The sequence below is a fragment of the Pleurodeles waltl genome, unplaced genomic scaffold (assembly GCF_031143425.1).
Source record: "Pleurodeles waltl isolate 20211129_DDA unplaced genomic scaffold, aPleWal1.hap1.20221129 scaffold_412, whole genome shotgun sequence".
In the NCBI taxonomy this organism is placed as follows: domain Eukaryota; kingdom Metazoa; phylum Chordata; class Amphibia; order Caudata; family Salamandridae; genus Pleurodeles; species Pleurodeles waltl.
Genome location: NW_027150120.1, coordinates 5,341 through 31,241, shown reverse-complemented (window position 1 = coordinate 31,241; position 25,901 = coordinate 5,341). Strand labels below are relative to the sequence as shown.

At 48.6% G+C, this 25,901-nt stretch overlaps 3 non-coding genes across 3 annotated transcripts; all 3 read left to right on the top strand.

Annotated features, from left to right (window-relative positions):
• The first annotated feature begins 4,496 nt into the window (after window positions 1-4,496).
• TRNAP-AGG (transfer RNA proline (anticodon AGG)) lies at window positions 4,497-4,568 on the top strand. The gene has a single exon. It is a non-coding gene; the product is annotated as a tRNA-Pro (tRNA).
• A 7,061-nt stretch (window positions 4,569-11,629) lies between these two features.
• Window positions 11,630-11,701, top strand: TRNAP-AGG (transfer RNA proline (anticodon AGG)). The gene has a single exon. It is a non-coding gene; the product is annotated as a tRNA-Pro (tRNA).
• A 7,060-nt stretch (window positions 11,702-18,761) lies between these two features.
• TRNAP-AGG (transfer RNA proline (anticodon AGG)) lies at window positions 18,762-18,833 on the top strand. Its single transcript has one exon. It is a non-coding gene; the product is annotated as a tRNA-Pro (tRNA).
• The last annotated feature ends 7,068 nt before the right edge of the window (window positions 18,834-25,901 follow it).

The following is a 25,901-nucleotide window of genomic DNA, read 5'->3' as shown; positions in this document are numbered from 1 at the left end:
CTACAGCATTCAAGCCAGCCAAGGAAGGAAGGTACGAGAGCGAAAATAGCTTTCCTGCCCTCACCAAGAACACACACCTTGAGCAAATAAAGTGCCAGACTTACAAGGCCCTATCGCCACCGGAGCATCACTTTTAGTGACGCTCCGGTGGCACTATGCACTGCGCGGTATTTACAAGATGGCGTTCAGCCACTTTTTGTGGCTTAACACCACCTTGTAAATACGGCCCCTTAGCACGCAGCGCGTTCCCTGGAAGGGGCGTGCAATGGGTGTTGTTGGGAGTGTGCCACAGCAACACCATAGCATTTTGATGCTGCTCCAGATTTAGGAGTTGGCGTAAATCTGCGTCAGCGCCAAAATCCAACGCCATCCCAGGGGTGTCGTTAGAGTGGCGCACTGAGAAGAAATGTTTTCATTTCTCCTTGTTTTTGCTCTTTCTATGTGTGATGCATTCTGCAGCACACATAGAAGTAAGAGCAAATCACCATTGAAGATTTTGTTTTTGGGCAGGAAGGTGTCCCTTCCTGCACAAAAACATTTTCCCCCTCAACGCAGTCATACTTGTACCATGGTGCAAGAACGGCTGCATTGGCGCTCAGCAGCTAATTTAGAGCTGGCGCAGGGGGAAGCACAGGGGTGCGCTGTATTCTACTAAATATGGCGCTTCCCTGCATTTTGAAAATGGCGGCGCGTGGGGCTTGCAAATTTGGAACAGCGTCGCGCTTAGTCATTTTCTTGTAAATCTGGGCCAAAATGTCTAAAGGATAGAGGCTTTTTATGTCATGTTCGATGAAGACCATGCAAATGACTCTAGTCGTACTGCAGAAGAGAGCACCATGTGCAGTTTCTTGCTTTGGGATGAAGTCTCCCACTCTCTGTCACCAAACCTCCGAGCAGGGTCGGAGCCGTTGCATTTCTGTGCCCAGGCTCGTTGGTCTAGGGGTATGATTCTCGCTTAGGGTGGGAGAGGTCCCGGGTTCAAATCCCAGACGAGCCCATTTTAGCGTAAAACAATCAAATCCTGCTCAAAATACACAACCCCTCAACATTTCTCATTCCACTCGAAGCATTGTTGCGCAAAACATATTTTTTGCCTCAGGCGAAAAATGGATTACAATGCCTTGGCTTCCTTCCTGCTTGCTCTCAGTGCGCCCTGTGTGATGATTTCACAGGCTCTCCTTCCTGGCATTTAGGCATCAGATATTTGTCTGTCTCTGCCCGCAGCTGTGGGATTTTTCAGGACGTCTGAGTGTATGCATGCTGGCTGACACCGCTGCAATTTTCACACTTACCCCTCGCATTCCGAGCAACTGCTGATAAAGTATAGAGGAAATCGTGCAAACATATGAGGGGAACTGTGCTCCTTCAGTCAAATCAGCAAGCTTGTTTCTGTAGTGTAGTGGTTATCACGTTCGCCTCACACGTGAAAAGTCCCTGGTTTGAGACCGGGCAGAAACACTTGGCAGCAGCAGCTTTTGTGTTTGCTCCCTAAAACCTCAGTCTCTCTCAATGCACACTTAGACAGAAATGACCTTTAAAAACTTGTGACCTGTGTAAAACGTGCTTTACTATTGCAGGACGCTAAAAAGTTATCCGTATCCCTCGGTGGTCGTGCATGTGCATTGTTTCTTGTTCTGTTTTTTTTTTTTTCTTGGCCATGTTATATTGTGGGGCCTTTAAAGCTGTGACTTTGATAGGAACATTGCAAGTGGCAAAATCAACAAGTGCAGACTGAAGAGTCCGACCTGCACACTGTTTTGGCTGTCAGGATGGTCGAGTGGTCTAAGGCGCCAGACTCAAGAGAGCTTGATCTTCAGTGAAGCTGAGCCTTCTGGTCTCTTCATGGAGGCGTGGGTTCAAATCCCACTTCTGACATGTGTATTTTCTTCCCTTAAATCTTGCTCTGCTTGCAGAGCCAGCTCCTCACACCACTATCTTTGGAAGTTGCTGTGGCATGTGAGTAGAAATCCACCAACCCATCGGCTGGGCCCTCAATCAAAATTCTGTGTATTACTGGAAGGGGCGTCTCAGGCACACCTTCTGTTAGAGCTGCACTTTATGACAGTAACTACCATGCTGCTTTCTACTTAAGCAGTTGATTCTATCGTTTGAAGTGAGGCTCTCCTGCCACCTTTTGGGCAAAGAAGATACTGCCCCTGCAACAACACAGGCAGACAAGCTCAAACTAGGTTTCTTGGTTAGGTGGGCGGAGCATATTGGCAATGGTGCCTCCTCGTGACTTGCAATTTACATGAAGAAGACAGAGAGGCAGCTGGGAGTAGGCAGTACCCATGAACCCCTGAACACTGTCATGCGACTAGCACACAATTCTGAAATGAGGCGGGGGAAAGGAGGTGATTTCCCCATCAAGTGCCATTCCGGGAAATCAGCCACCCTGCGTCTCCCAGGTGAGTGTTTCAGGCCTATGAGCCACTAATATAAATCTCGCCTGATCGAGCGCTGATCGAGCAAGTGTGCTTGAATCCAAGAGGCATGCTCCTCTGGCTCAAGAGCTAGCAGGCCCTTCAGTGCTTCTGGTTGGGAAGTCTAAGGTGCAAGGGTCCATGACTTGCAGCGGGTTACAACTAACAGAAAGGGTCTGCTTTTCACATCAGTGCCCTAGTTCAGCTCACTGGCACAGGGCATTTTGACTACCTCTTGCCTTGCTAGAGACAAACAAAAAATCCTTGACAGAAAACATCAATTGCTATGGCACGCTTAGAGAGAGAGAGCCTCCAAATGGCCCTGCTTTTCTGAAAGACGCTTCAGAAGATGTTTCAAATGACTATGCAGCGGCAGTCTAGTTGGTATAGGGGTATGATTCTCGCTTCGGGTGTGAGAGGACCTCGGTTCAAATCCCAGACAAACCCCTACCTTTATAGGTTCAGTCTGTGTTTTAAACAGGAGTATTTCTGCTTTTCACTCTTGTAAGATGTCATGTTGCAATGCAATACATGCTTTATACTGGCGTCGAGACGGTTCAGCATCATGAAGGTATGCGAGATTTCTTTGCAACTGCTTTTCTGTGCTGGAGCAGCAGTGCTCGTAGGAACATTAAATGCACAGTGCTTCTCCATGGTAATTTCGGGTCCAGTTCTGAAATCACCTCTTGGAATGAAAGTGATCCCAGTTCCTTTCTTCCAAGGGAAGAGATCGTGTTCCGGAAGGCTCAGCTTTGAGCGTCATGAACATTGGCCCTCATCCTTGCATCCCAGTCCAATGCATAGCCACATAAAGCAAGCAGGTGTGTCTGTTTCCATAGTGAGGTGGTTCCAGTACAATGCATAGCCACATGAAGCAAGCCGGCAAGTGTGTCTGTTTGTGTAGTGTAGTGGTTATCATGCGCACCTCACATGCGAAAGGTCCCTGGTTCGAGTCGCTGGGCTTTTTCACAGTATTTGCATTTCCTGCCTCACCTGACAGGCAAGCTGAGATAAAAGAGACTGTGTCTATCCCTCACCATCGTGAGGTACTACGCTCCTGGGGCATCTGTCACAGCTCACCAAGAGGAGGTGCGCCAGCTTACGGCAGTCAGTTGCTCACTGTTTGACCTTTGCAATGAAGCCTGAGCCTACAGCATTCAAGCCAGCCAAGGAAGGAAGGTACAAGAGCGAAAATAGCTTTCCTGCCCTCACCAAGAACACACACCTTGAGCAAATAAAGTGCCAGACTTACAAGGCCCTATCGCCACCGGAGCATCACTTTTAGTGACGCCCCGGTGGCACTATGCACTGCGCGGTATTTACAAGATGGCGTTCAGCCACTTTTTGTGGCTTAACACCACCTTGTAAATACGGCCCCTTAGCACGCAGCGCGTTCCCTGGAAGGGGCGTGCAATGGGTGTTGTTGGGAGTGTGCCACAGCAACACCATAGCATTTTGATGCTGCTCCAGATTTAGGAGTTGGCGTAAATCTGCGTCAGCGCCAAAATCCAACGCCATCCCAGGGGTGTCGTTAGAGTGGCGCACTGAGGAGAAATGTTTTCATTTCTCCTTGTTTTTGCTCTTTCTATGTGTGATGCATTCTGCAGCACACATAGAAGTAAGAGCAAATCACCATTGAAGATTTTTTTTTTGGGCAGGAAGGTGTCCCTTCCTGCACAAAAACAATTTCCCCCTCAACGCAGTCATCCTTGTACCATGGTGCAAGAACGGCTGCGTTGGCGCTCAGCAGCTAATTTAGAGCTGGCGAAGGGGGAAGCACAGGGGTGCGCTGTATTCTACTAAATACGGCGCTTTCCTGCATTTTGAAAATGACGGCGCGTGGGGCTTGCAAATTTGGCACAGCGTCGCGCTTAGTCATTTTCTTGTAAATCTGGGCCAAAATGTCTAAAGAATAGAGGCTTTTTATGTCATGTTCGATGAAGACCATGCAAATGACTCTAGTCGTACTGCAGAAGAGAGCACCATGTGCAGTTTCTTGCTTTGGGATGTAGTCTCCCACTCTCTGTCACCAACCCTCCGAGCAGGGTCGGAGCCGTTGCATTTCTGTGCCCAGGCTCGTTGGTCTAGGGGTATGATTCTCGCTTAGGGTGCGAGAGGTCCCGGGTTCAAATCCCGGACGAGCCCATTTTAGCGGAAAACAATCAAATCCTGCTCAAAATACACAACCCCTCAACATTTCTCATTCCACTCGAAGCATTGTTGCGCAAAACATATTTTTTGCCTCAGGCGAAAAATGGATTACAATACCTTGGCTTCCTTCCTGCTTGCTCTCAGTGCGCCCTGTGTGATGATTTCACAGGCTCTCCTTCCTGGCATTTAGGCATCAGATATTTGTCTGTCTCTGCCCGCAGCTGTGGGATTTTTCAGGACGTCTGAGTGTATGCATGCTGTCCGACACCGCTGCAATTTTCACACTTACCCCTCGCATTCCGAGCAACTGCTGATAAAGTATAGAGGAAATCGTGCAAACATATGAGGGGAACTGTGCTCCTTCAGTCAAATCAGCAAGCTTGTTTCTGTAGTGTAGTGGTTATCACATTCGCCTCACACGCGAAAAGTCCCCGGTTTGAGACCGGGCAGAAACACTTGGCAGCAGCAGCTTTTGTGTTTGCTCCCTAAAACCTCAGTCTCTCTCAATGCACACTTAGACAGAAATGACCTTTAAAAACTTGTGACCTGTGTAAAACGTGCTTTACTATTGCAGGACGCTAAAAAGTTATCTGCATCCCTCGGTGGTCGTGCATGTGCATTGTTTCTTGTTCTGTTTATTTTTTTTTTTCTTGGCCATGTTATATTGTGGGGCCTTTAAAGCTGTGACTTTGATAGGAACATTGCAAGCGGCAAAATCAACAAGTGCAGACTGAAGAGTCCGACCTGCACACTGCTTTGGCTGTCAGGATGGCCGAGTGGTCTAAGGCGCCAGACTCAAGAGAGCTTGATCTTCAGTGAAGCTGAGCCTTCTGGTCTCTTCATGGAGGCGTGGGTTCAAATCCCACTTCTGACAGGTGTATTTTCTTCCCTTAAATCTTGCTCTGCTTGCAGAGCCAGCTCCTCACACCACTATCTTTGGAAGCTGCTGTGGCATGTGAGTAGAAATCCACCAACCCATCGGCTGGGCCCTCAATCAAAATTCTGTGTAGCACTGGAAGGGGCGTCTCAGGCACACCTTCTGTTAGAGCTGCACTTTATGACAGTAACTACCATGCTGCTTTCTACTTAAGCAGTTGATTCTATCGTTTGAAGTGAGGCTCTCCTGCCACCTTTTGGGCAAAGAAGACACTGCCCCTGCAACAACACAGGCAGACAAGCTCAAACTAGGTTTCTTGGTTAGGTGGGCGGAGCATATTGGCAATGGTGCCTCCTCGTGACTTGCAATTTACATGAAGAAGACAGAGAGGCAGCTGGGAGTAGGCAGTACCCATGAACCCCTGAACACTGTCTTGCGACTAGCACACAATTCTGAAATGAGGCGGGGGAAAGGAGGTGATTTCCCCATCAAGGGCCATTCCGGGAAATCAGCCACCCTGCGTCTCCCAGGTGAGTGATTCAGGCCTATGAGCCACTAATATAAATCTCGCCTGATCGAGCAAGTGTGCTTGAATCCAAGAGGCATGCTCCTCTGGCTCAAGAGCTAGTAGGCCCTTCAGTGCTTCTGGTTGGGAAGTCTAAGGTGCAAGGGTCCATGACTTGCAGCGGGTTACAACTACCAGAAAGGGTCTGCTTTTCACATCAGTGCCCTAGTTCAGCTCACTGGCACAGGGCATTTTGACTACCTCTTGCCTTGCTAGAGACAAACAAAAAATCCTTGACAGAAAACATCAATTGCTATGGCACGCTTAGAGAGAGAGAGCCTCCAAATGGCCCTGCTTTTCTGAAAGACGCTTCAGAAGATGTTTCAAATGACTATGCAGCGGCAGTCTAGTTGGTATAGGGGTATGATTCTCGCTTCGGGTGTGAGAGGACCTCAGTTCAAATCCCAGACAAACCCCTACCTTTATAGGTTCAGTCTGTGTTTTAAACAGGAGTATTTCTGCTTTTCACTCTTGTAAGATGTCATGTTGCAATGCAATACATGCTTTATACTGGCGTCGAGACGGTTCAGCATCATGAAGGTATGCGAGATTTCTTTGCAACTGCTTTTCTGTGCTGGAGCAGCAGTGCTCGTAGGAACATTAAATGCACACTGCTTCTCCATGGTAATTTCGGGTCCAGTTCTGAAATCACCTCTTGGAATGAAAGTGATCCCAGTTCCTTTCTTCCAAGGGAAGAGATCGTGTTCCGGAAGGCTCAGCTTTGAGCGTCATGAACATTGGCCCTCATCCTTGCATCCCAGTCCAATGCATAGCCACATAAAGCAAGCAGGTGTGTCTGTGTCCATAGTGTGGTGGTTCCAGTACAATGCATAGCCACATGAAGCAAGCCGGCAAGTGTGTCTGTTTGTGTAGTGTAGTGGTTATCATGCGCACCTCACATGCGAAAGGTCCCTGGTTCGAGTTGCTGGGCTTTTTCACAGTATTTGCATTTCCTGCCTCACCTGACAGGCAAGCTGAGATAAAAGAGACTGTGTCTATCCCTCACCATCGTGAGGTACTACGCTCCTGGGGCATCTGTCACAGCTCACCAAGAGGAGTTGCGCCAGCTTACGGCAGTCAGTTGCTCACTGTTTGACCTTTGCAATGAAGCCTGAGCCTACAGCATTCAAGCCAGCCAAGGAAGGAAGGTACGAGAGCGAAAATAGCTTTCCTGCCCTCACCAAGAACACACACCTTGAGCAAATAAAGTGCCAGACTTACAAGGCCCTATCGCCACCGGAGCATCACTTTTAGTGACGCCCCGGTGGCACTATGCACTGCGCGGTATTTACAAGATGGCGTTCAGCCACTTTTTGTGGCTTAACACCACCTTGTAAATACGGCCCCTTAGCACGCAGCGCGTTCCCTGGAAGGGGCGTGCAATGGGTGTTGTTGGGAGTGTGCCACAGCAACACCATAGCATTTTGATGCTGCTCCAGATTTAGGAGTTGGCGTAAATCTGCGTCAGCGCCAAAATCCAACGCCATCCCAGGGGTGTCGTTAGAGTGGCGCACTGAGAAGAAATGTTTTCATTTCTCCTTGTTTTTGCTCTTTCTATGTGTGATGCATTCTGCAGCACACATAGAAGTAAGAGCAAATCACCATTGAAGATTTTGTTTTTGGGCAGGAAGGTGTCCCTTCCTGCACAAAAACATTTTCCCCCTCAACGCAGTCATCCTTGTACCATGGTGCAAGAACGGCTGCATTGGCGCTCAGCAGCTAATTTAGAGCTGGCGCAGGGGGAAGCACAGGGGTGCGCTGTATTCTACTAAATATGGCGCTTCCCTGCATTTTGAAAATGGCGGCGCGTGGGGCTTGCAAATTTGGAACAGCGTCGCGCTTAGTCATTTTCTTGTAAATCTGGGCCAAAATGTCTAAAGGATAGAGGCTTTTTATGTCATGTTCGATGAAGACCATGCAAATGACTCTAGTCGTACTGCAGAAGAGAGCACCATGTGCAGTTTCTTGCTTTGGGATGAAGTCTCCCACTCTCTGTCACCAAACCTCCGAGCAGGGTCGGAGCCGTTGCATTTCTGTGCCCAGGCTCGTTGGTCTAGGGGTATGATTCTCGCTTAGGGTGTGAGAGGTCCCGGGTTCAAATCCCAGACGAGCCCATTTTAGCGGAAAACAATCAAATCCTGCTCAAAATACACAACCCCTCAACATTTCTCATTCCACTCGAAGCATTGTTGCGCAAAACATATTTTTTGCCTCAGGCGAAAAATGGATTACAATGCCTTGGCTTCCTTCCTGCTTGCTCTCAGTGCGCCCTGTGTGATGATTTCACAGGCTCTCCTTCCTGGCATTTAGGCATCAGATATTTGTCTGTCTCTGCCCGCAGCTGTGGGATTTTTCAGGACGTCTGAGTGTATGCATGCTGGCTGACACCGCTGCAATTTTCACACTTACCCCTCGCATTCCGAGCAACTGCTGATAAAGTATAGAGGAAATCGTGCAAACATATGAGGGGAACTGTGCTCCTTCAGTCAAATCAGCAAGCTTGTTTCTGTAGTGTAGTGGTTATCACGTTCGCCTCACACGCGAAAAGTCCCCGGTTTGAGACCGGGCAGAAACACTTGGCAGCAGCAGCTTTTGTGTTTGCTCCCTAAAACCTCAGTCTCTCTCAATGCACACTTAGACAGAAATGACCTTTAAAAACTTGTGACCTGTGTAAAACGTGCTTTACTATTGCAGGACGCTAAAAAGTTATCTGTATCCCTCGGTGGTCGTGCATGTGCATTGTTTCTTGTTCTGTTTTTTTTTTTTTCTTGGCCATGTTATATTGTGGGGCCTTTAAAGCTGTGACTTTGATAGGAACATTGCAAGTGGCAAAATCAACAAGTGCAGACTGAAGAGTCCGACCTGCACACTGTTTTGGCTGTCAGGATGGTCGAGTGGTCTAAGGCGCCAGACTCAAGAGAGCTTGATCTTCAGTGAAGCTGAGCCTTCTGGTCTCTTCATGGAGGCGTGGGTTCAAATCCCACTTCTGACATGTGTATTTTCTTCCCTTAAATCTTGCTCTGCTTGCAGAGCCAGCTCCTCACACCACTATCTTTGGAAGTTGCTGTGGCATGTGAGTAGAAATCCACCAACCCATCGGCTGGGCCCTCAATCAAAATTCTGTGTATTACTGGAAGGGGCGTCTCAGGCACACCTTCTGTTAGAGCTGCACTTTATGACAGTAACTACCATGCTGCTTTCTACTTAAGCAGTTGATTCTATCGTTTGAAGTGAGGCTCTCCTGCCACCTTTTGGGCAAAGAAGATACTGCCCCTGCAACAACACAGGCAGACAAGCTCAAACTAGGTTTCTTGGTTAGGTGGGCGGAGCATATTGGCAATGGTGCCTCCTCGTGACTTGCAATTTACATGAAGAAGACAGAGAGGCAGCTGGGAGTAGGCAGTACCCATGAACCCCTGAACACTGTCATGCGACTAGCACACAATTCTGAAATGAGGCGGGGGAAAGGAGGTGATTTCCCCATCAAGGGCCATTCCGGGAAATCAGCCACCCTGCGTCTCCCAGGTGAGTGTTTCAGGCCTATGAGCCACTAATATAAATCTCGCCTGATCGAGCGCTGATCGAGCAAGTATGCTTGAATCCAAGAGGCATGCTCCTCTGGCTCAAGAGCTAGCAGGCCCTTCAGTGCTTCTGGTTGGGAAGTCTAAGGTGCAAGGGTCCATGACTTGCAGCGGGTTACAACTAACAGAAAGGGTCTGCTTTTCACATCAGTGCCCTAGTTCAGCTCACTGGCACAGGGCATTTTGACTACCTCTTGCCTTGCTAGAGACAAACAAAAAATCCTTGACAGAAAACATCAATTGCTATGGCACGCTTAGAGAGAGAGAGCCTCCAAATGGCCCTGCTTTTCTGAAAGACGCTTCAGAAGATGTTTCAAATGACTATGCAGCGGCAGTCTAGTTGGTATAGGGGTATGATTCTCGCTTCGGGTGTGAGAGGACCTCGGTTCAAATCCCAGACAAACCCCTACCTTTATAGGTTCAGTCTGTGTTTTAAACAGGAGTATTTCTGCTTTTCACTCTTGTAAGATGTCATGTTGCAATGCAATACATGCTTTATACTGGCGTCGAGACGGTTCAGCATCATGAAGGTATGCGAGATTTCTTTGCAACTGCTTTTCTGTGCTGGAGCAGCAGTGCTCGTAGGAACATTAAATGCACAGTGCTTCTCCATGGTAATTTCGGGTCCAGTTCTGAAATCACCTCTTGGAATGAAAGTGATCCCAGTTCCTTTCTTCCAAGGGAAGAGATCGTGTTCCGGAAGGCTCAGCTTTGAGCGTCATGAACATTGGCCCTCATCCTTGCATCCCAGTCCAATGCATAGCCACATAAAGCAAGCAGGTGTGTCTGTTTCCATAGTGAGGTGGTTCCAGTACAATGCATAGCCACATGAAGCAAGCCGGCAAGTGTGTCTGTTTGTGTAGTGTAGTGGTTATCATGCGCACCTCACATGCGAAAGGTCCCTGGTTCGAGTCGCTGGGCTTTTTCACAGTATTTGCATTTCCTGCCTCACCTGACAGGCAAGCTGAGATAAAAGAGACTGTGTCTATCCCTCACCATCGTGAGGTACTACGCTCCTGGGGCATCTGTCACAGCTCACCAAGAGGAGGTGCGCCAGCTTACGGCAGTCAGTTGCTCACTGTTTGACCTTTGCAATGAAGCCTGAGCCTACAGCATTCAAGCCAGCCAAGGAAGGAAGGTACAAGAGCGAAAATAGCTTTCCTGCCCTCACCAAGAACACACACCTTGAGCAAATAAAGTGCCAGACTTACAAGGCCCTATCGCCACCGGAGCATCACTTTTAGTGACGCCCCGGTGGCACTATGCACTGCGCGGTATTTACAAGATGGCGTTCAGCCACTTTTTGTGGCTTAACACCACCTTGTAAATACGGCCCCTTAGCACGCAGCGCGTTCCCTGGAAGGGGCGTGCAATGGGTGTTGTTGGGAGTGTGCCACAGCAACACCATAGCATTTTGATGCTGCTCCAGATTTAGGAGTTGGCGTAAATCTGCGTCAGCGCCAAAATCCAACGCCATCCCAGGGGTGTCGTTAGAGTGGCGCACTGAGGAGAAATGTTTTCATTTCTCCTTGTTTTTGCTCTTTCTATGTGTGATGCATTCTGCAGCACACATAGAAGTAAGAGCAAATCACCATTGAAGATTTTTTTTTTGGGCAGGAAGGTGTCCCTTCCTGCACAAAAACAATTTCCCCCTCAACGCAGTCATCCTTGTACCATGGTGCAAGAACGGCTGCGTTGGCGCTCAGCAGCTAATTTAGAGCTGGCGAAGGGGGAAGCACAGGGGTGCGCTGTATTCTACTAAATACGGCGCTTTCCTGCATTTTGAAAATGACGGCGCGTGGGGCTTGCAAATTTGGCACAGCGTCGCGCTTAGTCATTTTCTTGTAAATCTGGGCCAAAATGTCTAAAGAATAGAGGCTTTTTATGTCATGTTCGATGAAGACCATGCAAATGACTCTAGTCGTACTGCAGAAGAGAGCACCATGTGCAGTTTCTTGCTTTGGGATGTAGTCTCCCACTCTCTGTCACCAACCCTCCGAGCAGGGTCGGAGCCGTTGCATTTCTGTGCCCAGGCTCGTTGGTCTAGGGGTATGATTCTCGCTTAGGGTGCGAGAGGTCCCGGGTTCAAATCCCGGACGAGCCCATTTTAGCGGAAAACAATCAAATCCTGCTCAAAATACACAACCTCTCAACATTTCTCATTCCACTCGAAGCATTGTTGCGCAAAACATATTTTTTGCCTCAGGCGAAAAATGGATTACAATACCTTGGCTTCCTTCCTGCTTGCTCTCAGTGCGCCCTGTGTGATGATTTCACAGGCTCTCCTTCCTGGCATTTAGGCATCAGATATTTGTCTGTCTCTGCCCGCAGCTGTGGGATTTTTCAGGACGTCTGAGTGTATGCATGCTGTCCGACACCGCTGCAATTTTCACACTTACCCCTCGCATTCCGAGCAACTGCTGATAAAGTATAGAGGAAATCGTGCAAACATATGAGGGGAACTGTGCTCCTTCAGTCAAATCAGCAAGCTTGTTTCTGTAGTGTAGTGGTTATCACATTCGCCTCACACGCGAAAAGTCCCCGGTTTGAGACCGGGCAGAAACACTTGGCAGCAGCAGCTTTTGTGTTTGCTCCCTAAAACCTCAGTCTCTCTCAATGCACACTTAGACAGAAATGACCTTTAAAAACTTGTGACCTGTGTAAAACGTGCTTTACTATTGCAGGACGCTAAAAAGTTATCTGCATCCCTCGGTGGTCGTGCATGTGCATTGTTTCTTGTTCTGTTTATTTTTTTTTTTCTTGGCCATGTTATATTGTGGGGCCTTTAAAGCTGTGACTTTGATAGGAACATTGCAAGCGGCAAAATCAACAAGTGCAGACTGAAGAGTCCGACCTGCACACTGCTTTGGCTGTCAGGATGGCCGAGTGGTCTAAGGCGCCAGACTCAAGAGAGCTTGATCTTCAGTGAAGCTGAGCCTTCTGGTCTCTTCATGGAGGCGTGGGTTCAAATCCCACTTCTGACAGGTGTATTTTCTTCCCTTAAATCTTGCTCTGCTTGCAGAGCCAGCTCCTCACACCACTATCTTTGGAAGCTGCTGTGGCATGTGAGTAGAAATCCACCAACCCATCGGCTGGGCCCTCAATCAAAATTCTGTGTAGCACTGGAAGGGGCGTCTCAGGCACACCTTCTGTTAGAGCTGCACTTTATGACAGTAACTACCATGCTGCTTTCTACTTAAGCAGTTGATTCTATCGTTTGAAGTGAGGCTCTCCTGCCACCTTTTGGGCAAAGAAGACACTGCCCCTGCAACAACACAGGCAGACAAGCTCAAACTAGGTTTCTTGGTTAGGTGGGCGGAGCATATTGGCAATGGTGCCTCCTCGTGACTTGCAATTTACAGGAAGAAGACAGAGAGGCAGCTGGGAGTAGGCAGTACCCATGAACCCCTGAACACTGTCTTGCGACTAGCACACAATTCTGAAATGAGGCGGGGGAAAGGAGGTGATTTCCCCATCAAGGGCCATTCCGGGAAATCAGCCACCCTGCGTCTCCCAGGTGAGTGATTCAGGCCTATGAGCCACTAATATAAATCTCGCCTGATCGAGCAAGTGTGCTTGAATCCAAGAGGCATGCTCCTCTGGCTCAAGAGCTAGTAGGCCCTTCAGTGCTTCTGGTTGGGAAGTCTAAGGTGCAAGGGTCCATGACTTGCAGCGGGTTACAACTACCAGAAAGGGTCTGCTTTTCACATCAGTGCCCTAGTTCAGCTCACTGGCACAGGGCATTTTGACTACCTCTTGCCTTGCTAGAGACAAACAAAAAATCCTTGACAGAAAACATCAATTGCTATGGCACGCTTAGAGAGAGAGAGCCTCCAAATGGCCCTGCTTTTCTGAAAGACGCTTCAGAAGATGTTTCAAATGACTATGCAGCGGCAGTCTAGTTGGTATAGGGGTATGATTCTCGCTTCGGGTGTGAGAGGACCTCAGTTCAAATCCCAGACAAACCCCTACCTTTATAGGTTCAGTCTGTGTTTTAAACAGGAGTATTTCTGCTTTTCACTCTTGTAAGATGTCATGTTGCAATGCAATACATGCTTTATACTGGCGTCGAGACGGTTCAGCATCATGAAGGTATGCGAGATTTCTTTGCAACTGCTTTTCTGTGCTGGAGCAGCAGTGCTCGTAGGAACATTAAATGCACACTGCTTCTCCATGGTAATTTCGGGTCCAGTTCTGAAATCACCTCTTGGAATGAAAGTGATCCCAGTTCCTTTCTTCCAAGGGAAGAGATCGTGTTCCGGAAGGCTCAGCTTTGAGCGTCATGAACATTGGCCCTCATCCTTGCATCCCAGTCCAATGCATAGCCACATAAAGCAAGCAGGTGTGTCTGTGTCCATAGTGTGGTGGTTCCAGTACAATGCATAGCCACATGAAGCAAGCCGGCAAGTGTGTCTGTTTGTGTAGTGTAGTGGTTATCATGCGCACCTCACATGCGAAAGGTCCCTGGTTCGAGTTGCTGGGCTTTTTCACAGTATTTGCATTTCCTGCCTCACCTGACAGGCAAGCTGAGATAAAAGAGACTGTGTCTATCCCTCACCATCGTGAGGTACTACGCTCCTGGGGCATCTGTCACAGCTCACCAAGAGGAGTTGCGCCAGCTTACGGCAGTCAGTTGCTCACTGTTTGACCTTTGCAATGAAGCCTGAGCCTACAGCATTCAAGCCAGCCAAGGAAGGAAGGTACGAGAGCGAAAATAGCTTTCCTGCCCTCACCAAGAACACACACCTTGAGCAAATAAAGTGCCAGACTTACAAGGCCCTATCGCCACCGGAGCATCACTTTTAGTGACGCCCCGGTGGCACTATGCACTGCGCGGTATTTACAAGATGGCGTTCAGCCACTTTTTGTGGCTTAACACCACCTTGTAAATACGGCCCCTTAGCACGCAGCGCGTTCCCTGGAAGGGGCGTGCAATGGGTGTTGTTGGGAGTGTGCCACAGCAACACCATAGCATTTTGATGCTGCTCCAGATTTAGGAGTTGGCGTAAATCTGCGTCAGCGCCAAAATCCAACGCCATCCCAGGGGTGTCGTTAGAGTGGCGCACTGAGAAGAAATGTTTTCATTTCTCCTTGTTTTTGCTCTTTCTATGTGTGATGCATTCTGCAGCACACATAGAAGTAAGAGCAAATCACCATTGAAGATTTTGTTTTTGGGCAGGAAGGTGTCCCTTCCTGCACAAAAACATTTTCCCCCTCAACGCAGTCATCCTTGTACCATGGTGCAAGAACGGCTGCATTGGCGCTCAGCAGCTAATTTAGAGCTGGCGCAGGGGGAAGCACAGGGGTGCGCTGTATTCTACTAAATATGGCGCTTCCCTGCATTTTGAAAATGGCGGCGCGTGGGGCTTGCAAATTTGGAACAGCGTCGCGCTTAGTCATTTTCTTGTAAATCTGGGCCAAAATGTCTAAAGGATAGAGGCTTTTTATGTCATGTTCGATGAAGACCATGCAAATGACTCTAGTCGTACTGCAGAAGAGAGCACCATGTGCAGTTTCTTGCTTTGGGATGAAGTCTCCCACTCTCTGTCACCAAACCTCCGAGCAGGGTCGGAGCCGTTGCATTTCTGTGCCCAGGCTCGTTGGTCTAGGGGTATGATTTTCGCTTAGGGTGTGAGAGGTCCCGGGTTCAAATCCCAGACGAGCCCATTTTAGCGGAAAACAATCAAATCCTGCTCAAAATACACAACCCCTCAACATTTCTCATTCCACTCGAAGCATTGTTGCGCAAAACATATTTTTTGCCTCAGGCGAAAAATGGATTACAATGCCTTGGCTTCCTTCCTGCTTGCTCTCAGTGCGCCCTGTGTGATGATTTCACAGGCTCTCCTTCCTGGCATTTAGGCATCAGATATTTGTCTGTCTCTGCCCGCAGCTGTGGGATTTTTCAGGACGTCTGAGTGTATGCATGCTGGCTGACACCGCTGCAATTTTCACACTTACCCCTCGCATTCCGAGCAACTGCTGATAAAGTATAGAGGAAATCGTGCAAACATATGAGGGGAACTGTGCTCCTTCAGTCAAATCAGCAAGCTTGTTTCTGTAGTGTAGTGGTTATCACGTTCGCCTCACACGCGAAAAGTCCCCGGTTTGAGACCGGGCAGAAACACTTGGCAGCAGCAGCTTTTGTGTTTGCTCCCTAAAACCTCAGTCTCTCTCAATGCACACTTAGACAGAAATGACCTTTAAAAACTTGTGACCTGTGTAAAACGTGCTTTACTATTGCAGGACGCTAAAAAGTTATCTGTATCCCTCGGTGGTCGTGCATGTGCATTGTTTCTTGTTCTGTTTTTTTTTTTTCTTGGCCATGTTATATTGTGGGGCCTTTAAAGCTGTGACTTTGATAGGAACATTGCAAGTGGCAAAATCAACAAGTGCAGACTGAAGAGTCCGACCTGCACACTGTTTTGGCTGTCAGGATGGTCGAGTGGTCTAAGGCGCCAGACTCAAGAGAGCTTGATCTTCAGTGAAGCTGAGCCTTCTGGTCTCTTCATGGAGGCGTGGGTTCAAATCCCACTTCTGACATGTGTATTTTCTTCCCTTAAATCTTGCTCTGCTTGCAGAGCCAGCTCCTCACACCACTATCTTTGGAAGTTGCTGTGGCATGTGAGTAGAAATCCACCAACCCATCGGCTGGGCCCTCAATCAAAATTCTGTGTATTACTGGAAGGGGCGTCTCAGGCACACCTTCTGTTAGAGCTGCACTTTATGACAGTAACTACCATGCTGCTTTCTACTTAAGCAGTTGATTCTATCGTTTGAAGTGAGGCTCTCCTGCCACCTTTTGGGCAAAGAAGATACTGCCCCTGCAACAACACAGGCAGACAAGCTCAAACTAGGTTTCTTGGTTAGGTGGGCGGAGCATATTGGCAATGGTGCCTCCTCGTGACTTGCAATTTACATGAAGAAGACAGAGAGGCAGCTGGGAGTAGGCAGTACCCATGAACCCCTGAACACTGTCATGCGACTAGCACACAATTCTGAAATGAGGCGGGGGAAAGGAGGTGATTTCCCCATCAAGGGCCATTCCGGGAAATCAGCCACCCTGCGTCTCCCAGGTGAGTGTTTCAGGCCTATGAGCCACTAATATAAATCTCGCCTGATCGAGCGCTGATCGAGCAAGTATGCTTGAATCCAAGAGGCATGCTCCTCTGGCTCAAGAGCTAGCAGGCCCTTCAGTGCTTCTGGTTGGGAAGTCTAAGGTGCAAGGGTCCATGACTTGCAGCGGGTTACAACTAACAGAAAGGGTCTGCTTTTCACATCAGTGCCCTAGTTCAGCTCACTGGCACAGGGCATTTTGACTACCTCTTGCCTTGCTAGAGACAAACAAAAAATCCTTGACAGAAAACATCAATTGCTATGGCACGCTTAGAGAGAGAGAGCCTCCAAATGGCCCTGCTTTTCTGAAAGACGCTTCAGAAGATGTTTCAAATGACTATGCAGCGGCAGTCTAGTTGGTATAGGGGTATGATTCTCGCTTCGGGTGTGAGAGGACCTCGGTTCAAATCCCAGACAAACCCCTACCTTTATAGGTTCAGTCTGTGTTTTAAACAGGAGTATTTCTGCTTTTCACTCTTGTAAGATGTCATGTTGCAATGCAATACATGCTTTATACTGGCGTCGAGACGGTTCAGCATCATGAAGGTATGCGAGATTTCTTTGCAACTGCTTTTCTGTGCTGGAGCAGCAGTGCTCGTAGGAACATTAAATGCACAGTGCTTCTCCATGGTAATTTCGGGTCCAGTTCTGAAATCACCTCTTGGAATGAAAGTGATCCCAGTTCCTTTCTTCCAAGGGAAGAGATCGTGTTCCGGAAGGCTCAGCTTTGAGCGTCATGAACATTGGCCCTCATCCTTGCATCCCAGTCCAATGCATAGCCACATAAAGCAAGCAGGTGTGTCTGTTTCCATAGTGAGGTGGTTCCAGTACAATGCATAGCCACATGAAGCAAGCCGGCAAGTGTGTCTGTTTGTGTAGTGTAGTGGTTATCATGCGCACCTCACATGCGAAAGGTCCCTGGTTCGAGTCGCTGGGCTTTTTCACAGTATTTGCATTTCCTGCCTCACCTGACAGGCAAGCTGAGATAAAAGAGACTGTGTCTATCCCTCACCATCGTGAGGTACTACGCTCCTGGGGCATCTGTCACAGCTCACCAAGAGGAGGTGCGCCAGCTTGCAGCAGTCAGTTGCTCACTGTTTGACCTTTGCAATGAAGCCTGAGCCTACAGCATTCAAGCCAGCCAAGGAAGGAAGGTACGAGAGCGAAAATAGCTTTCCTGCCCTCACCAAGAACACACACCTTGAGCAAATAAAGTGCCAGACTTACAAGGCCCTATCGCCACCGGAGCATCACTTTTAGTGACGCCCCGGTGGCACTATGCACTGCGTGGTATTTACAAGATGGCGTTCAGCCACTTTTTGTGGCTTAACACCACCTTGTAAATACGGCCCCTTAGCACGCAGCGCGTTCCCTGGAAGGGGCGTGAAATGGGTGTTGTTGGGAGTGTGCCACAGCAACACCATAGCATTTTGATGCTGCTCCAGATTTAGGAGTTGGCGTAAATCTGCGTCAGCGCCAAAATCCAACGCCATCCCAGGGGTGTCGTTAGAGTGGCGCACTGAGGAGAAATGTTTTCATTTCTCCTTGTTTTTGCTCTTTCTATGTGTGATGCATTCTGCAGCACACATAGAAGTAAGAGCAAATCACCATTGAAGATTTTTTTTTTGGGCAGGAAGGTGTCCCTTCCTGCACAAAAACAATTTCCCCCTCAACGCAGTCATCCTTGTACCATGGTGCAAGAACGGCTGCGTTGGCGCTCAGCAGCTAATTTAGAGCTGGCGCAGGGGGAAGCACAGGGGTGCGCTGTATTCTACTAAATACGGCGCTTTCCTGCATTTTGAAAATGACGGCGCGTGGGGCTTGCAAATTTGGCACAGCGTCGCGCTTAGTCATTTTCTTGTAAATCTGGGCCAAAATGTCTAAAGAATAGAGGCTTTTTATGTCATGTTCGATGAAGACCATGCAAATGACTCTAGTCGTACTGCAGAAGAGAGCACCATGTGCAGTTTCTTGCTTTGGGATGTAGTCTCCCACTCTCTGTCACCAACCCTCCGAGCAGGGTCGGAGCCGTTGCATTTCTGTGCCCAGGCACGTTGGTCTAGGGGTATGATTCTCGCTTAGGGTGCGAGAGGTCCCGGGTTCAAATCCCGGACGAGCCCATTTTAGCGGAAAACAATCAAATCCTGCTCAAAATACACAACCCCTCAACATTTCTCATTCCACTCGAAGCATTGTTGCGCAAAACATATTTTTTGCCTCAGGCGAAAAATGGATTACAATACCTTGGCTTCCTTCCTGCTTGCTCTCAGTGCGCCCTGTGTGATGATTTCACAGGCTCTCCTTCCTGGCATTTAGGCATCAGATATTTGTCTGTCTCTGCCCGCAGCTGTGGGATTTTTCAGGACGTCTGAGTGTATGCATGCTGTCCGACACCGCTGCAATTTTCGCACTTACCCCTCGCATTCCGAGCAACTGCTGATAAAGTATAGAGGAAATCGTGCAAACATATGAGGGGAACTGTGCTCCTTCAGTCAAATCAGCAAGCTTGTTTCTGTAGTGTAGTGGTTATCACATTCGCCTCACACGCGAAAAGTCCCCGGTTTGAGACCGGGCAGAAACACTTGGCAGCAGCAGCTTTTGTGTTTGCTCCCTAAAACCTCAGTCTCTCTCAATGCACACTTAGACAGAAATGACCTTTAAAAACTTGTGACCTGTGTAAAACGTGCTTTACTATTGCAGGACGCTAAAAAGTTATCTGCATCCCTCGGTGGTCGTGCATGTGCATTGTTTCTTGTTCTGTTTTTTTTTTTTTTTCTTGGCCATGTTATATTGTGGGGCCTTTAAAGCTGTGACTTTGATAGGAACATTGCAAGCGGCAAAATCAACAAGTGCAGACTGAAGAGTCCGACCTGCACACTGCTTTGGCTGTCAGGATGGCCGAGTGGTCTAAGGCGCCAGACTCAAGAGAGCTTGATCTTCAGTGAAGCTGAGCCTTCTGGTCTCTTCATGGAGGCGTGGGTTCAAATCCCACTTCTGACAGGTGTATTTTCTTCCCTTAAATCTTGCTCTGCTTGCAGAGCCAGCTCCTCACACCACTATCTTTGGAAGCTGCTGTGGCATGTGAGTAGAAATCCACCAACCCATCGGCTTGGCCCTCAATCAAAATTCTGTGTATCACTGGAAGGGGCGTCTCAGGCACACCTTCTGTTAGAGCTGCACTTTATGACAGTAACTACCATGCTGCTTTCTACTTAAGCAGTTGATTCTATCGTTTGAAGTGAGGCTCTCCTGCCACCTTTTGGGCAAAGAAGACACTGCCCCTGCAACAACACAGGCAGACAAGCTCAAACTAGGTTTCTTGGTTAGGTGGGCGGAGCATATTGGCAATGGTGCCTCCTCGTGACTTGCAATTTACATGAAGAAGACAGAGAGGCAGCTGGGAGTAGGCAGTACCCATGAACCCCTGAACACTGTCTTGCGACTAGCACACAATTCTGAAATGAGGCGGGGGAAAGGAGGTGATTTCCCCATCAAGGGCCATTCCGGGAAATCAGCCACCCTGCGTCTCCCAGGTGAGTGTTTCAGGCCTATGAGCCACTAATATAAATCGAGCCTGATCGAGCGCTGATCGAGCAAGTGTGTTTGAATCCAAGAGGTATGCTCCTCTGGCTCAAGAGCTAGCAGGCCCTTCAGTGCTTCTGGTTGGGAAGTCTAAGGTGCAAGGGTCCATGAATTGCAGCGGGTTACAACTATCAGAAAGGGTCTGCTTTTCACATCAGTGCCCTAGTTCAGCTCACTGGCACAGGGCATTTTGACTACCTCTTGCCTTGCTAGAGACAAACAAAAAATCCTTGACAGAAAACATCAATTGCTATGGCACGCTTAGAGAGAGAGAGCCTCCAAATGGCCCTGCTTTTCTGAAAGACGCTTCAGAAGATGTTTCAAATGACTATGCAGCGGCAGTCTAGTTGGTATAGGGGTATGATTCTCGCTTCGGGTGTGAGAGGACCTCGGTTCAAATCCCAGACAAACCCCTACCTTTATAGGTTCAGTCTGTGTTTTAAACAGGAGTATTTCTGCTTTTCACTCTTGTAAGATGTCATGTTGCAATGCAATACATGCTTTATACTGGCGTCGAGACGGTTCAGCATCATGAAGGTATGCGAGATTTCTTTGCAACTGCTTTTCTGTGCTGGAGCAGCAGTGCTCGTAGGAACATTAAATGCACAGTGCTTCTCCATGGTAATTTCGGGTCCAGTTCTGAAATCACCTCTTGGAATGAAAGTGATCCCAGTTCCTTTCTTCCAAGGGAAGAGATCGTGTTCCGGAAGGCTCAGCTTTGAGCGTCATGAACATTGGCCCTCATCCTTGCATCCCAGTCCAATGCATAGCCACATAAAGCAAGCAGGTGTGTCTGTTTCCATAGTGTGGTGGTTCCAGTACAATGCATAGCCACATGAAGCAAGCCGGCAAGTGTGTCTGTTTGTGTAGTGTAGTGGTTATCATGCGCACCTCACATGCGAAAGGTCCCTGGTTCGAGTTGCTGGGCTTTTTCACAGTATTTGCATTTCCTGCCTCACCTGACAGGCAAGCTGAGATAAAAGAGACTGTGTCTATCCCTCACCATCGTGAGGTACTACGCTCCTGGGGCATCTGTCACAGCTCACCAAGAGGAGTTGCGCCAGCTTACGGCAGTCAGTTGCTCACTGTTTGACCTTTGCAATGAAGCCTGAGCCTACAGCATTCAAGCCAGCCAAGGAAGGAAGGTACGAGAGCGAAAATAGCTTTCCTGCCCTCACCAAGAACAAACACCTTGAGCAAATAAAGTGCCAGACTTACAAGGCCCTATCGCCACCGGAGCATCACTTTTAGTGACGCCCCGGTGGCACTATGCACTGCGCGGTATTTACAAGATGGCGTTCAGCCACTTTTTGTGGCTTAACACCACCTTGTAAATACGGCCCCTTAGCACGCAGTGCGTTCCCTGGAAGGGGCGTGCAATGGGTGTTGTCGGGAGTGTGCCACAGCAACACCATAGCATTTTGATGCTGCTCCAGATTTAGGAGTTGGCGTAAATCTGCGTCAGCGCCAAAATCCAACGCCATCCCAGGGGTGTCGTTAGAGTGGCGCACTGAGGAGAAATGTTTTCATTTTTCCTTGTTTTTGCTCTTTCTATGTGTGATGCATTCTGCAGCACACATAGAAGTAAGAGCAAATCACCATTGAAGATTTTTTTTTTGGGCAGGAAGGTGTCCCTTCCTGCACAAAAACAATTTCCCCCTCAACGCAGTCATCCTTGTACCATGGTGCAAGAACGGCTGCGTTGGCGCTCAGCAGCTAATTTAGAGCTGGCGCAGGGGGAAGCACAGGGGTGCGCTGTATTCTACTAAATACGGCGCTTTCCTGCATTTTGAAAATGACGATGCGTGGGGCTTGCAAATTTGGCACAGCGTCGCGCTTAGTCATTTTCTTGTAAATCTGGGCCAAAATGTCTAAAGGATAGAGGCTTTTTATGTCATGTTCGATGAAGACCATGCAAATGACTCTAGTCGTACTACAGAAGAGAGTACCATGTGCAGTTTCTTGCTTTGGGATGTAGTCTCCCACTCTGTGTCACCAATCCTCCGAGCAGGGTCGGAGCCGTTGCATTTCTGTGCCCAAGCCCGTTGGTCTAGGGGTATGATTCTCGCTTAGGGTGTGAGAGGTCCAGGGTTCAAATCCCGGACGAGCCCATTTTAGCCGAAAACAATCAAATCCTGCTCAAAATACACAACCCCTCAACATTTCTCATTCCACTCGAAGCATTGTTGCGCAAAACATATTTTTTGCCTCAGGCGAAAAATGGATTACAATGCCTTGGCTTCCTTCCTGCTTGCTCTCAGTGCGCCCTATGTGATGATTTCACAGGCTCTCCTTCCTGGCATTTAGGCATCAGACATTTGTCTGTCTCTGCCCGCAGCTGTGGGATTTTTCAGGACGTCTGAGTGTATGCATGCTGGCTGACACCGCTGCAATTTTCACACTTACCCCTCGCATTCCGAGCAACTGCTGATAAAGTATAGAGGAAATCGTGCAAACATATGAGGGGAACTGTGCTCCTTCAGTCAAACCAGCAAGCTTGTTTCTGTAGTGTAGTGGTTATCACGTTCGCCTCACACGAGAAAGGTCCCCGGTTCGAGACTGGGCAGAAACACTTGGCAGCAGCAGCTTTTGTGTTTGCTCCCTAAAACCTCAGTCTCTCTCAATGCACACTTAGACAGAAATGACCTTTAAAAACTTGTGACCTGTGTAAAACGTGCTTTACTATTGCAGGACGCTAAAAAGTTATCTGCATCCCTCGGTGGTCGTGCATGCGCATTGTTTCTTGTTCTGTTTTTTTTTTTTTTCTTGCCCATGTTATATTGTGGGGCCTTTAAAGCTGTGACTTTGATAGGAACATTGCAAGCGGCAAAATCAACAAGTGCAGACTGAAGAATCCGACCTGCACACTGTTTTGGCTGTCAGGATGGCCGAGAGGTCTAAGGCGCCAGACTCAAGAGAGCTTGATCTTCAGTGAAGCTGAGCCTTCTGGTCTCTTCATGGAGGCGTGGGTTCAAATCCCACTTCTGACAGGTGTATTTTCTTCCCTTAAATCTTGCTCTGCTTGCAGAGCCAGCTCCTCACACCACTATCTTTGGAAGCTGCTGTGGCATGTGAGGAGAAATCCACCAACCCATCGGCTGGGCCCTCAATCAAAATTCTGTGTATTACTGGAAGGGGCGTCTCAGGCACACCTTCTGTTAGAGCTGCACTTTATGACAGTAACTACCATGCTGGTTTCTACTTAAGCAGTTGATTCTATCGTTTGAAGTGAGGCTCTCCTGCCACCTTTTGGGCAAAGAAGACACTGCCCCTGCAACAACACAGGCAGACAAGCTCAAACTAGGTTTCTTGGTTAGGTGGGCGGAGCATATTGGCAATGGTGCCTCCTCGTGACTTGCAATTTACATGAAGAAGACAGAGAGGCAGCTGGGAGTAGGCAGTACCCATGAACCCCTGAACACTGTCTTGCGACTAGCACACAATTCTGAAATGAGGCGGGGGAAAGGTGGTGATTTCCCCATCAAGGGCCATTCCGGGAAATCAGCCACCCTGAGTCTCCCAGGTGAGTGTTTCAGGCCTATGAGCCACTAATATAAATCTCGCCTGATCGAGCGCTTATCGAGCAAGTGTGCTTGAATCCAAGAGGCATGCTCCTCTGGCTCAAGAGCTAGCAGGCCCTTCAGTGCTTCTGGTTGGGAAGTCTAAGGTGCAAGGGTCCATGACTTGCAGCGGGTTACAACTACCAGAAAGGGTCTGCTTTTCACATCAGTGCCCTAGTTCAGCTCACTGGCACAGGGCATTTTGACTACCTCTTGCCTTGCTAGAGACAAACAAAAAATCCTTGACAGAAAACATCAATTGCTATGGCACGCTTAGAGAGAGAGAGCCTCCAAATGGCCCTGCTTTTCGGAAAGACGCTTCAGAAGATGTTTCAAATGACTATGCAGCGGCAGTCTAGTTGGTATAGGGGTATGATTCTCGCTTCGGGTGTGAGAGGACCTCGGTTCAAATCCCAGACAAACCCCTACCTTTATAGGTTCAGTCTGTGTTTTAAACAGGAGTGTTTCTGCTTTTCACTCTTGTAAGATGTCATGTTGCAATGCAATACATGCTTTATACTGGCGTCGAGACGGTTCAGCACCATGAAGGTATGCGAGATTTCTTTGCAACTGCTTTTCTGTGCTGGAGCAGCAGTGCTCGTAGGAACATTAAATGCACACTGCTTCTCCATGGTAATTTCGGGTCCAGTTCTGAAATCACCTCTTGGAATGAAAGTGATCCCAGTTCCTTTCTTCCAAGGGAAGAGATCGTGTTCCGGAAGGCTCAGCTTTGAGCGTCATGAACATTGGCCCTCATCCTTGCATCCCAGTCCAATGCATAGCCACATAAAGCAAGCAGGTGTGTCTGTTTCCATAATGTGGTGGTTCCAGTACAATGCATAGCCACATGAAGCAAGCCGGCAAGTGTGTCTGTTTGTGTAGTGGTTATCATGCGCACCTCACATGCGAAAGGTCCCTGGTTCGAGTTGCTGGGCTTTTTCAGAGTATTTGCATTTCCTGCCTCACCTGACAGGCAAGCTGAGATAAAAGAGACTGTGTCTATCCCTCACCATCGTGAGGTACTACGCTCCTGGGGCATCTGTCACAGCTCACCAAGAGGAGTTGCGCCAGCTTACGGCAGTCAGTTGCTCACTGTTTGACCTTTGCAATGTAGCCTGAGCCTACAGCATTCAAGCCAGCCAAGGAAGGAAGGTACGAGAGCGAAAATAGCTTTCCTGCCCTCACCAAGAACACACACCTTGAGCAAATAAAGTGCCAGACTTACAAGGCCCTATCGCCACCGGAGCATCACTTTTAGTGACGCCCCGGTGGCACTATGCACTGCGCGGTATTTACAAGATGGCGTTCAGCCACTTTTTGTGGCTTAACACCACCTTGTAAATACGGCCCCTTAGCACGCAGCGCGTTCCCTGGAAGGGGCGTGCAATGGGTGTTGTTGGGAGTGTGCCACAGCAACACCATAGCATTTTGATGCTGCTCCAGATTTAGGAGTTGGCGTAAATCTGCGTCAGCGCCAAAATCCAACGCCATCCCAGGGGTGTCGTTAGAGTGGCGCACTGAGGAGAAATGTTTTAATTTCTCCTTGTTTTTGCTCTTTCTATGTGTGATGCATTCTGCAGCACACATAGAAGTAAGAGCAAATCACCATTGAAGATTTTTTTTTTGGGCAGGAAGGTGTCCCTTCCTGCACAAAAACAATTTCCCCCTCAACGCAGTCATCCTTGTACCATGGTGCAAAAACGGCTGCGTTGGCGCTCAGCAGCTAATTTAGAGCTGGCACAGGGGGAAGCACAGGGGTGCGCTGTATTCTACTAAATACGGCGCTTTCCTGCATTTTGAAAATGACGGCGCGTGGGGCTTGCAAATTTGGCACAGCGTCGCGCTTAGTCATTTTCTTGTAAATCTGGGCCAAAATGTCTAAAGGATAGAGGCTTTTTATGTCATGTTCGATGAAGACCATGCAAATGACTCTAGTCGTACTGCAGAAGAGAGCACCATGTGCAGTTTCTTGCTTTGGGATGTAGTCTCCCACTCTCTGTCACCAACCCTCCGAGCAGGGTCGGAGCCGTTGCATTTCTGTGCCCA